Source organism: Tamandua tetradactyla, chromosome 1 (assembly GCF_023851605.1).
Source record: "Tamandua tetradactyla isolate mTamTet1 chromosome 1, mTamTet1.pri, whole genome shotgun sequence".
NCBI classification, from domain to species: Eukaryota; Metazoa; Chordata; class Mammalia; order Pilosa; family Myrmecophagidae; genus Tamandua; species Tamandua tetradactyla.
In genome coordinates, this window is record NC_135327.1 from 199,147,475 (window position 1) to 199,160,959 (window position 13,485).

At 38.8% G+C, this 13,485-nt stretch overlaps 1 protein-coding gene and 1 long non-coding RNA gene across 2 annotated transcripts in view; one reads left to right on the top strand and one right to left on the bottom strand.

Moving 5' to 3' along the window:
- The window catches only part of DPP6 (dipeptidyl peptidase like 6), a 919,284-nt gene that overhangs the window by 18,644 nt on the left and 887,155 nt on the right, over positions 1 to 13,485 (top strand). The gene's annotated exons all lie outside the window — the stretch shown is intronic.
- LOC143674771 (uncharacterized) overlaps positions 3,784 to 13,485 on the bottom strand; it is a 154,856-nt gene continuing 145,154 nt past the window's right edge. Inside the window, exon 3 of the long non-coding RNA XR_013171210.1 lies at positions 3,784 to 4,171. This is a non-coding gene — a long non-coding RNA (uncharacterized LOC143674771). The remainder of the gene's footprint in view (positions 4,172 to 13,485) is intronic.

The window sequence follows — 13,485 nt, forward strand, 5'->3', positions numbered from 1 at the left end:
TGTTAAATGAGCTCTTCTTGAGTAACAGCCAAATTATTCAATAAATTGACAGATATCCAGCAGGGTTGCCTAATGAGATATTCTTGTTCCAATTTATAAAGGCGTTATACATAGAATTCAATAAAATATATACCTAATATCATAATTATAGTAAATAGGATTGGATTACTGTTTGATGAAGGCCTCAAAAGCCTTTCAGAAGCTTCCCATGTTGCAGGACAGGATAGCTCCATGGTTGGGTTTGCTGAATATTGAGTTGGATTGTGTCAGCTTGAACACAATAAAAGAGTTCTATCACTTACTAATTGCTTAATCTTAAAAAATTATTTAACGTTTGGCAAGCTTCCATTTTCTGAATAGAGAAAAACTAATTATTATATCTTTCCACAGTTTATTCTGAAGATTGAGTTAATATATATAAAACACATAAAACAGCATCTGGCATAGAATAGGTAAATGTAACATGATCTTCGGGCCTTTACTTCCAAAACCAATTGTTCTTGCAAGATAGGATAAAAGGGTATATGACCATGAAACTCTCTGGTGTGCTCTTAGAGCATAGCTGACTCAAAGCCAGGACGTGTAGAGAGGAAGGAAATGAGATAACTCCCCAAAGATCACTTATGTACTATAACTTAATGGTAATCCTCTGTATTCATAATGTAATCATAATCCCAATATGAGTTGTTTGGTTATGAGAGAACCGAATTGATAAATAAAATGAATATAGAAGAAGCCAAGAATGGTCAAGTTAGCGAAGGTCTCCTGCAGTATGGCTTTGTAGCTAATAGCCACCCCTTTTTCAACTATTCAGAGTCAACATACAGAGGTTCAAAAAAATAGGTTATATCAAGTTTCCTTCCTGAGAGGAGAACCAATAAGGAAGCCTGGTATGATTCCTAGGTCAATTCCTAGGTCCTTATCAAGAAAGGATGTAAACACACTCACCATGGTTTTTTGGAGAATTTTCCTGAACCTGAAGCCTTAAAATTAAACCAGTAAACTGCTATTGAAAAACACTACTTCTTTTCAAGGTCATTTTATGATGGAGAACCGGAAATATTTTATATAGGAAGTACTCAATAAATAATTTTTCCCCAACACTAGTCAGAATAGGTATTTTAGTTTCAACTAAAAGAACAAAAAAGTACTGAGTAGCTTGCTGCTAGGTGAAAAGAAAAGCAAATAACATGAGGTCCAACTGGAGAATTTATTAAACAGGACAGATTAGCAATCACAGCCTTTTAAAATACAGTGTGAAAAGAGTCTGGACTCTGGAGCTATATAAGAAAATAGAATGTAAGATTGGCAAGCTCCACCCATCTTTGACTACTGCCTTAATTTGCCATCACTGCTGTGACAAATACTGTCAAATGGCTGCCTTGAGCAATAGGAATTTATTGTCTCAGTTTTCAAGGCAACAAGTCCAGCGTCAAGGTATTGGCAGGCCACGTTTCCTCCAAAGCCTAGAGTTCTGGTGGTGATTCAGTGTCTGCCTCCATCATATGGAGATGTTGCCTTCTCTGGCTTCTACTAACTCCTAGCTTCTATCAACTAAATGTGTCCAAATTTCCTCTGCTTATCAAGACTCCAGCCATATGGGTTAAGGCCCATCCTAATTCAATTTGATCTTATCTAAATAGAATCGTCAAAGATCTTATTCAAAATTAGTCCACATTTTAACCAGTAACATCTTCAAAGGTCCTATTTACAAACTGGGGGGATTGAGATTTGAATATGTCTTTTCTGGAGGCATGATTCAATCCCCAATGCCACAGAAGCTTTTTATTAACGTGCTCTAAGTTTAAATTAAAATCTTGAGCCTACTTCTCAAATTATGTTTCTCATAAAATCCCATCTATTAGCAATTGCACTGGCAACTTTTATTTTTGTTAAAATATTGTAGAAATCTTTTCACTCAGGCTCCAGAAACCTGGTAGTTGGAGAACTGGGTCTAGCATCAGAATCCTCAACGATGCTAATATATTTTCAAAGTGGTATCTGTAGCATTATTGTCCTGGAGAAAGCATGTCTCTTCATTCACACTTGGCAAGGGAGCATGTTATGACTTATCAGTTATTGAGAACAGATGAAAAAAAATGCAGAAGGGCATTTAGAGATTAAACAGCATTTTGGCAATGTTTGTTCTTATATAAAAAAAATCAAGCAAACTAATATATTTTTCCAATTGCCTCAGACTTATCTTGTGAAATTCAGCTTTCCCATCAAATGCATATGAACACGTGCACGCACACGTCACCATGAATTAAAGTGTCATTGTAAGCACACAGATGGATAAACTAGCACAGTGTCAAGCCCAATGCAATATGATGTGTCACCCTTTAAATCAAAGGTGTTGCTACTGACCACAAGTGGCAAGGTATTCTAGTAGATGAGAAATGCTATACTGATTCATCCAGACTCTGGTCTTGTCCCTGCTGTGACCTGAGACCTCACTGATATTCCACGACTCAACAGACTAAATGTCAAGGTGTTTAATATCATTTGGTTTAGGCAGGAGTCCTCTGAGCTAGCTAATCAGAGTATATCTTGTCACGTAATGCACCAGAGAAAGCAGTGCTACTAGGGACAGGAAAAGGGGGGGGGGGGAGAATAAATTAAGGCTTTCCCCAGGTGAAACAAACAGAGCCAGCAATGTATTCAAGGATCTTTTGAGAGTTTTCTACAAATTCAAAAGTCTTCAGAATCAAATTACTCAAAAATTGGCCCTGGGGTCAGCTAAATTGTTGGAAAAGTGTCATGTATTATGAAACGCCTGATATCTAACACCTATTGCCTAAAAACGTCTGGGGTCCATTTGGATGCATCAGATGTCCTAAATTTGCCTGTCATATCATGACAGGTGAAACTTGAAAACAGAACAGTGTTCGGGGAAGACCTATTAGCACCCATGAGACTGGCCTGGCCAAACTGACTCCCCATCTGAGTCAATGTTACTCATAGCTCAATCCTTCAAAACAAGCAGTAACATTTACAAACAAAGGGTACTTACAAAGAGGCAAGCTTCAAAACAAATCACTACGGGATGCACCTTTAGGGAAGTACTGAAAACAAAATCTTCCCTAATCAATTCTGCTACACTGAATCAAGATACAAATTTCAGTGAAGATAGGTTAAAGCAACAAAGAAAAAAAAATCTGCGTCCATTTTTGCAAAAATCCCCAATAGTTCTGACAGACTTACTTCTAGGTATCAGCATTTCTCATATTTCTTTTCATGACGTATTCTATTTTAACAATGAAAAGACGAGCACATCCGATTGTTTTGAATAATCAGCAGCTTCTGGCATTTTTCCTGGTCTCCCTGGCTCCAGAACGCTCACATTTGTAGAGTTCACATAAAATCTGTTGACTAGGAGAATTTTTAAAAATTACTTAAAAAATACAATTATGGGACTGGCCATGGTGGCTCAGTGGCAGAGTTCTTGCCTGCCATGCTGGAGACCTGGGTTCGATTCCCGGTGCCTGCCTGTGTGAAAAAATATATATATACAATTATGAGGAACTTAATCTCATTGTTTTAACATCAGTAATGTGTGTATATATATATTGAACTGTCAGATTTGCATTTCTTTCAAAAATAAGACTGGGTTCTTGCTAACACACAAAGAGCCTTGGGGAAACTGCAGGAACATTTCTGAGCTGTCCTCTTTAAATCTCTACTTTGCAAAAGGACTCATGACCCAAAAGTTTGGAAAACATTGACTTGTTAAAGGTCTTCTTACTGACTTTAAATCATACTCTCACAATGAATATTAGCATATTAAAGAGATTTATTTATGGTGAGATTTCTCACTTATTTGTGTCAATTTGTGGCAGTCATAGTATTTTGGGGTCAGGTAGCTTGATTCCCCCTTCAAGCAGGGAAAGGAAATCTTCCCTTTTCTCATAGTCTATTTTAGTTACTCTTCATCACATTTGGGTTAAAAAGTCAGGTTGACTCCTGTCATTTTTCTCAAAAGATAAAGCTTGCTGGTTATTTAAAGCTATTGTGGGAGGTTACTTCCTGTTTTTGTGGAATTTTAATGAATGATCCAGTTTTCACTACATGTGCCTGATTTCTGTGCAGAGGATCAACTATTCAATCATTATTGCTGTTTTATTGTTGCTCTCAGCTCTTGATGACTTTTCAGATCCTTTGAGGAAGTCAACTGGGGAAAGAAGAGAAAAAAACTGATTTTGATATAAATAATAAAAACAACCAAAGAGATTAAAATAATGAAGTATGGGTGTACTGTACTTTGGCAGATATACTATCAGGCAAAAATACATCACGATAGATGAATTAAGGAGGAAAGGAGATTGCCACAAGGTTGGTTAGTGCCCCAGGACTACAGAGAATACCAGCAAAAGCTTCCAAATACAGAGGTGTCTGTACCACTCTCTCATTTGTAGATGGCTCATTTCATTTGTGAAGACTTCTGATCAGCCCTATTCTAAAATGCTGGCAGCTGGTTTAGGAGCCCAGGTGCAGCTAATTGCCTGACAGTGAAACCCTGGTACATACACACCTGTTCCTATTGTCCTATTGTTCTGAACACTGATAAGGAAGCCTCTGGCAGGGTCACTCTTGGCAGAGGAAGCATAGCTTTATATATGTTTCCTATTTTTTTATTTCCAGCCTAAAACAGATAACAGACTTGAACAGTGAGGAAATTAGAAAATGAATTAAAATGAAAGCAGATAGCTGCCAGACTGCAAACAGAAACCTAAATCTAGTCTTTGTTGACACAACCTGATATCTAGAATCAGGTTCCGTGAAGGTACCCAGATAACATCATACCCAGGCATCCTCACAGGCCAAGCTGATAACTTCATTATTTCTCCTACTGCCTCTAAGGAGTGGGACATGGGCCCTGGGATAGGGGAAGGTAGGAGAAAGGTATATACTGGCCAGGGTTTTCATGGGAAAGGCTGAGGGTCATAGAAAGCCAGTCCCAGCCTTCCTATTCTAAACTCGTTTTCTGAGGAGTGGGTGAGGTGGCATTAATTGCTACTTCTAATTTTAGGCTTGCTAGAGCATTGAAGTACAGGAGAGCTTAGGTGAGAAACAATAGTGAGCAGAGGTTGTTAGGGATGTACGGAGACTTTTTACCTTCACCCCCACCAATACCGTCCATGCCTCTCTCTCTGTGGGCCTGGTTACATGTAATTTTTGTCTTCATGCTAGCAATCGCCAGCCCTCACCTAGAGTTCCTCTGAGAATTTTTGAATACCAGAAGTATATGGCTACGAATATTTGTTGAGCAAGACTTTGCCTTCTCCCCTTGCATACTGGATTACAGTTTAGACTCTTCCATTTCAATGCAAACTTTTAGGGGAAGAACTTCATTTTATGGCCCCCTCTTCCTGAAGGCCACCATCTAACTTAATCTGGGTTTGAATGCACTCTGATATGTCCCCAGAATGCCTGTGCGAATCATTCTGAAGAGCTTATCGCACTGCAGTGGAAACTGTTTTTTCTTCTTTCTTTTTTTGCATTAGACTCCGAGCATCTGGAGGGCAGGAGCTCTACTGTCTGCCAAGTATCCCCAGGTTTCAGTCCTCTGCCTGCTGTATGGTCATGATTCACAATTTGTGTTGTCAACTCCACTCATCACGCTATTTATTCATTAGTTCGCCTAACACACAGTCAAAGATGGGAAACAAGGATATAAGCGATAAATTTCCCAGGCCAAAAATGAAGGGAAAGAAGTGAGAAAATATGCACTGCCTTTTCAAAGGGCACCCATAATATCGCTGGCATTTTTCCATTATTCATTATTTCCTCTCCAGACACCTCATTTCATGCTGTGTCCAATTTAAAGAAATGAGGTTATTTTTAAGATGTGTCCTTTCAAAAAGCAACAGCTACATCTCTCTCGAATTTCTAGTTACTACCCAGGCACTGGATAAAATTTGTGTTTGGGGATGAACAATAAAAAGTGAGGGTTTAGCTAGGAAAGGAAGAAATGAAAAATGTCACAAGCCATTAAAAGCAGCACTGCCTTTGCTGCTCTGTTTGTGCAGTTGTCAAGGGACTAAGTGTATACCGCAAGGGACTTCTGCTGGCACAAGGTAGCTCTCCAGAACGGCCCATTTCTACCTGAGGATGGGTCTCATATTTCAATTTTATAGCCTGGCATGGGGCAGGCTCCTCCTTCTGAAATCTTTCTGTGCACCCTGTACCTGGGAGTTGGGGATCTGCACAGACCACTAGACTGACCCTCCAAAAGCCCAAGTTCTTCTTTTGCTTTCATACCTTTATATTATGGTTATCCACTATCCCTTTGCTCCATTCCATTCCTAAAAATACCTACTCATCTTGCAAGTCTCAGCACAAGAGTCACATTCTCTGTAAAGTAGGATTTGGGGGTGGAGATAGGAAGTATCTTCCTCTGTGTTCCGAGGGCACCATGTCATGTATCAAGTACCATAAGGAATATATATTAATAAGCTTTAAGTACTTCTTTTCAAAGAGAAAATGCACTGTAATTATTCCTTTACACATCCTGCATTCCCTCTAGGTCATGAACTCTTTAAAGATAAGGATGTGTCTTACTCACTTTGGAACCTCTAGTGTTTGAAACAGAGCAATGTAGCAAATTATGTTTAATGAGTATACAGAACAATTATGTGAATGGTGAAAGACACGCATGTCTTTGGGTTATTTCTAAAATTTGTACACTTTCTGCTTTATGAATTAGGAAATTACTAGTAAAGCTAGTAATGATATAGATAAAACTGACTTCCAGATGGCTGGTCTAGTCCAAAGATTGACATACCTTTTCTGAGAAGTGCCAAATAGTAAATATGTTGGGTTTTCTGGGCCATATGGTCTCTGTCGCAATTACTGAACTTTGTGTTTGTAGCACAAAAGCAGCCATAAACAGCATGTAAATGAATGGGCATGGTTGTGTTCCAGTAAAACTTTAATTTCAAAAACAGGCAGGGGGCCAGTTTCAGCCCGGGGGCAGTTGTTTGCAGACCCCTGAATTTGAAGAATGAGAGCTGTGAAAATGTAGGGAGCATCGATAGAAAAGTTGAGTGACAGTTTTCTACAGGGCAAAAATGAATTAAACCACCTGTACATTGGAAAGAAAGCCAAAACCCCCGGAGGGGCCCTTGAATGAAAACTGGTGGCCCAGAAAGTAAAGAAACCAACAGCTGATGTTGGATCAGCCTTGGATGCTGATTTATCAGGGGAGCTGCCAAAATTTGAAGTTTTGGGTTCTTATGTCATAAGGAAAGGAAGTAAATTTAAAAACTAATAAAGAAGACAGTGGTGGAAAGTCAGGTCAGGAATAATAAGCCAACTAGTTTAAGGACACCTCCAGGCACTAATTACGGAGCTCGTGTCTGAGTGAAATGAGAGAAACATGAGTGAAAATAGAAGGCCAAGAAAGGTGGTTCGTTTAAGAAGAAAAAGGCCCAAGAATTATTATAACCCAATAAAGTGACAAGTCTATGAACTGATGGGGGTAGGGAAACATGGTCTGAAAAATGGGAATAAATTGGATTTAATTTGAGTTAAATTTTGGAAAAATCAGATTTTTGTTTTATTTCTGTCAATAACACAAAATAACAACTTTACGATAAAGAGAAATTTGCCATTTAAAGAATTATTTTCACAAGGGTATATTAACACAGAGCTAATAAGACAATTATAAAGTATCTTTAAATAATGAACCAAAAATGCTCCCGTTGGGCTGCATTAAAGAGCTCTGTGAACTCAGGGATTCAAAGAGATACTGGCACACCAGGGTACATAGCAGCATTAGATGCACTATCCAAAAGGTGGAAACAACCCAAGTGAACATCAACAGACAAATGGATTTAAAAACTGAAACACATGCACACATGGAATATAATTCAATCATAAATAGAAATGCAGTTCTGATACATATTGAACCTTGAAAACATTATGCTAAGTGAAATAAGCCAAACACAAAAGAACAAATATTGCATGATTCCATTTATATGAGATATATAGAATAAGCAAATTCATAGAGACAGAATAGATTAGAGGTTATCAGGGGTTGGAGGAAGAGGAGAATGGGGGCTTACTATTTAATACATACAAAGTTTCTGGATTGATGACAGAGATTTGGTGATAGATGGTAGTGATGGTAGCACAACTAATAATTGTAATTAATGCCCCTGAATTGTACAATTAAAGCTGGTTAAAATGGCAAATTTTTTGGTTTATAGATATGTTAAAAGCTCTATGAAGACAACAGCCAAAGACTTAGGTGGGCTTACCCTGAGTTTGCTTGGCTATTTCATTATGTGGATCACCAAAAGTATTTTCCACCTTCTTTGCCTTAAAATCCCACTAGCTTTTTCAGATCCCGTCTCACTTCCTTCACAAAATGTTCCTGCTTTTTCTGGCCCTCCATAAGCTTTATGTGACCTTCTATTCTGATGGGGACATTTGAGTGTTGCTCTACATGGATTCTTGAATTGCTTTCATGTGGGTTAGTGCTGGCTTCCTTTATTCTGCCTGGTTAGCATTTGTCTCTCAAACTCCTTTTGAACTTCTCTCAGCCTCTAGCACAGTGCTGGGCCCCTTATTTAATGCTCAGGTGCATACTCATGGAATTGTGTGATGGCAGAGAAGACAGAGCATGGCTGGCAGATGGTCCCAATTATTCCACTCCCTTCTGTCCCTGCTGCCCCCCTAGTTTGGGCCTCGGTACACCTACCTGGATCACACCATTGTACCTTATTCTTCCCATTTAGTGTTTTCCTGCTGCAATCTCACCTACACACTGCTGCAAAGTTTTTCTCTCCTCACTTTCCTATTTTTATTTCTAATAACTATCCAAATAGACCCTATCCATCAATAAATTAGATAGAATAAATTTCCCTGTCAGCATAAGTTCCTCACTTTCCAGTCCCTGGGCATTTGCTCTTTGCTAATTTCATCACCATTGCTTTTGTACTGGTCTGTTCTCTTTCAGTTGCAAGGGATAAAAACACATTCCAAAGTGACTAGCCCAAAATGATAACAAATTGTATGATGAATCACCACACCACCACCACAAAAGAAATCTACTGCTTTTTGTAACTGAAGACCAAGAGTAGTGTGACTTTAGTCGTACCTAGAACAAGGTTCTTAAGTGATATTCTCGGAACTTTGTCTCTCCGACTCATGCAGCTTCACTTTCCTCTGTATTAATTTTCATCTGGTAAATGAAAAAGATTGTTACTGCTCTCTCTAGGCTTATGTGGTCATTATAGTTTATAATAAGAGAGAAAGAAAGAGGCATCCTCTTTTTAAATGTGCACATATAACGTCTGATTCAGGGTTTCTGATTGACCCGGCATTGGTTGCATGCCCTGGCTACTCAAAATCAATTACTGTTGCCAGGTGTGAGGTATCATGACTGGCCAGGCACGCCCCTTGAGCCCATGCCCATGGACAGGAGGTGGACTGCTGCAAAAACAGTAGATTTCTTTTGTGGTGGTGGTGTGGTGATTCATCATACAATTTGTTATCATTTTGGGCTAGTCACTTTGGAATGTGTTTTTATCCCTTGCAACTGAAAGAGAACAGACCAGTACAAAAGCAATGGTGATGAAATTAGCAAAGAGCAAATGCCCAGGGACTGGAAAGTGAGGGACTTATGCTGACAGGGAAATTTATTCTATCTAATTTATTGATGGATAGGGTCTATTTGGATAGTTATTAGAAATAAAAATAGGAAAGTGAGGAGAGAAAAACTTTGCAGCAGATACTGACAATTTCATCAGAACAAAATGGTTCTGTAGAACTTCCAACCATCACCACCTTGAAGACCAATTTCTTACTTATCTTTCCCCCCAAATCTACCAGTCCTTTCAAGTCCTATTCTTAATGCCATCAGTTTCATAAAGACTATCTCACTTGCCTGTGTTGAAACCAAAAAGAATATGATTGCTTCTGCATTTGAATTCCCACAGCTCTATTATGACACATAATCACTCTTGTCATTCTTACCATTTTGCTTTCAATCATAGCTACTTTTTTGAGCAGCAGCTATGAGACAGACATCACTGTGATTTAACAACAAACTCCAGTAAGATAAAAATAAATTAGAATAAAAGAAAGGCGAAAGGCTTTCATGGGCATTGGAAAAAAGTGGGAGGGAGGGGCTCCCATCTCTGATCACTATACAGAACTTAAAAAAAAATGCAATCTGAGTTCCTAGATTGCCATTCTTATTATATTTCCCGAGTAAGAAAAAACAGGAAGGTCTCAAGGAAAACATGATCAGTTTTACAATGTGGCTCCTCTTGCGCTTTTCCCTCTCTTCACTGACTTGGGAACCACAGGACAGGCCTCTATTCTGTGCTGCTAATTAAGCAGTTACACTCTCGGCCCTGTTGCCCAATCTGCACCAATATTTGTATACAAATTGATACTCAAGGCACAGGGAGAAAGGGCATGAATTAAGACCAGGCTAATAGCAGAAATAAGCCTGCCCATCCCAATCCCACCCTCAGAAACCCTCAGAGAGGGGGAGCTCTGATGTGCCCATGGACCCCAGAGGGGCCGAGACCCTGAATCATGACAAGTTCTGCCCAGGAGTGTCAAGAACCCAGGAGGCCGAGCCTTGCTGCCCGGACTGCATGGCTGCTTGAGAAGGCAAATTTTTGTTTCTCTGTTTGTTTTGGTTTGGTTTTGGTCTTTTTATTTGAGAGGTTGTGGGTTTACAAAACAATCATATGTAAAATGGAGAATTCCAATATGCCACCGCACCACCAACACCTAGCATTGTTGTGGATATTTGTTACAATTGATGAAAGCCATGGTTTAACTTAGGGTTCACTGTGTAGTGCAAGTCCATGGATTTTTTAAAATATTTTATTCTGTTCCCATGTATACAATCTAACATTTCCCCCTTTTGATCATATTCAGATATATATTTCAAAGTGCTATTAATTGCATTCACAATGTTGTGCTGTCATCACCACCATCCATTACCAAAAGATTTCCATAATTCCATATAAGAACCATATACATTTTAAGCTTTAACTCCCCATTCCCTATCACCACACAACCCCCTAGTAACCTATATTCTAGATTCTGACTCTGTGAGTTTGCTTATTCTAATTGTTTCAAACAGTGAGATCATATAATATGTGTCCTTTTGTCTAGCTTATTTCATTCAACATGATTTCTTCAGGGTTCATCCATGCTGTCACATATATCAGTCCTCCATTCCTTTTTACAGCTGAATAATATTCCTGTGTGTGTGTGTGTGCCACATTTTATTTATCCACTCATCAGTCAATGGACACTTGAGTAAGCTGCCATCTTTTGGCAATTGTGAATAATGCCACTATGAACATCGGAGTGTAAATATCTATTTGAGCACCTGCTTTCAATTCATTGGGTATATAACTAGTAGTGGGATGCTGGTTCATATGGTAGTTCTAGACTCAGCTTTCTGAGGAACCACTAAACTGTTTTCTACAGCAGCTGTACTGTGTTACATTGCCACTAGCAATGAATGACAATTGCCTACGTCCTCTCCAACACTTGTTATTTCCCATTTTTTTAATAGCAGCAATTCTAGTGGATGTGAAATGGTAACTCATTATGGTTTTGATTTGCATTTCCCTAATAGCTCACTAGCTATTATGTTGACCATCTTTTCATGTGCTTTTTGACCATTTGTTTATTTTCTTTGGAGCGATGTTTATTTAAGCCTTTTGCCCATTTTTAAATTGGGTTGTTTGTCTTTTTGTTGTTAGATTGAAGGATTTGTTTATATATTCTGGGTGTTAATCCTTTATCAGATATTGTGGTCTCTAAATATTTTTTACCATTATATAGGTTGTCATTTTACTTTCATGATAAAGTCCTTTGAGGAACAAAAGTGTTTGTTTATTTTGATGAGGTCCCATTTACCTATTTACTCTTTAGTTGCTTGTGTGGCAAATTGTGTTTGATACTATTCAACCCTGTCAGCATCCAACTGGATCTAAGCATCCTCAGAAAATCCCCATGTTTACTGTTGGCAGCCCCACTTGTCTCTAACCCTCACATTATCATTTCTATGATTGCAGAAATACATATCAGTCATAACTCAGTCCCAGTATCCTTATAATCACATTACAGTGCGATATAAATAACTTGTTCACTTAACAGAAACTGCTGCTGGGCAGCTCTAGACCCAAGCTGACATGTTTGTGCTCAATGCTTAGAAAGAACATCAACCAAGTTGAGGGAGATGCTTGACTATAAACCTACATGCCTTCAAATGAGAGATTGCCATTGTGAAAGGAGGAGTGTGGAGGAGCTCAAAGAGAAAGTAGATATTTAAGCTACAGCTAACGTTAGGTTGGATCCCTAGAGGCAAGAGTAGAAGCAAAGAAGATGAGTGTCACCTCTGGAATGGTAAAGAAATCAGATTGACCAGGGCAAATAATACATAGTAGATAATGCACAAGATACATTTTATTTATTCATATAGCACACTTTTACCGAATGCCAACTATATACCCAATGTAGGACAACTGCTATGGATGCAGAAATGCTTTAGGGTCTCTGTCTGGTGGAAGAGAGAGAGACATGTAAATAAGCAGAGGAGCTGAATATGTCATGTGAGGGGTCTAATGCAATACTGTACATTAGAAATCTCTGAGAGCACTTGAAGTGTGGTTCCTATAACCAAGGAATTGGATTTTTTATTTAATTTCCCTTAATTCAAATTTAAAGAACCACGTGCAGCCTGCAGCTAGCATCTTGGACAGCATAGGCCTAGGATCAGGATAAGAAACTTCTTTTTAGATAAGTAATAGGAAGAAATACTAATTCTTTATTCATTTCAAAACAACTATATTAATCTCTTTATAAGTGCTTGGGATTTAGTATATGGAACTCCATGACTAAAACAGTTCTTGGCTTCAAATAGAGTGTATCGCCTTCCCTTGTTATCTGATAGAGTATGCAAAGAGCCTTATGGAACAAGAGGAAAGACACAATTTATTCTCAAGGGTATCAGGGAGAGCTTCCTAGGAGAGGTGCGTGTTATACTGATTCTAGAAGGGTTAATAGGAGATAACCATACTAAAAAGATACTTGGGGGCGGGCCGCGGTGGCTCAGCGGGCAAAGTGCTTGCCTGCTATGCCGGAGGACCTCGGTTCGATCCCCGGCCCCAGCCCATGTAACAAAAACGGAGAAACAGAATACAATAAAACAAGAAAATGTTTAAAAATGTTTCCCTTTCTTCCTTCCTTCCTTCCTTCTATCCTTCCTTCCTTCTCTCTGTCTTTCCTTAAAAAAAAAAAAAAAAAAAAAAAAAGATACTTGGGGCTGACTTAACATACCCTTTAAAAGCAACGAGTCACAAAACAGAACGCAAAGCATTCGAATATTTGGTGAACCTAGAGCAAAGCAATTGGAAACAAGTCCAAGGAAATAGGTTGGGTGGCCTGGGGGCTCTTATATAATGTTCAGGCTTAAAAGGATAATCATTTTAAGATAATGGGAAG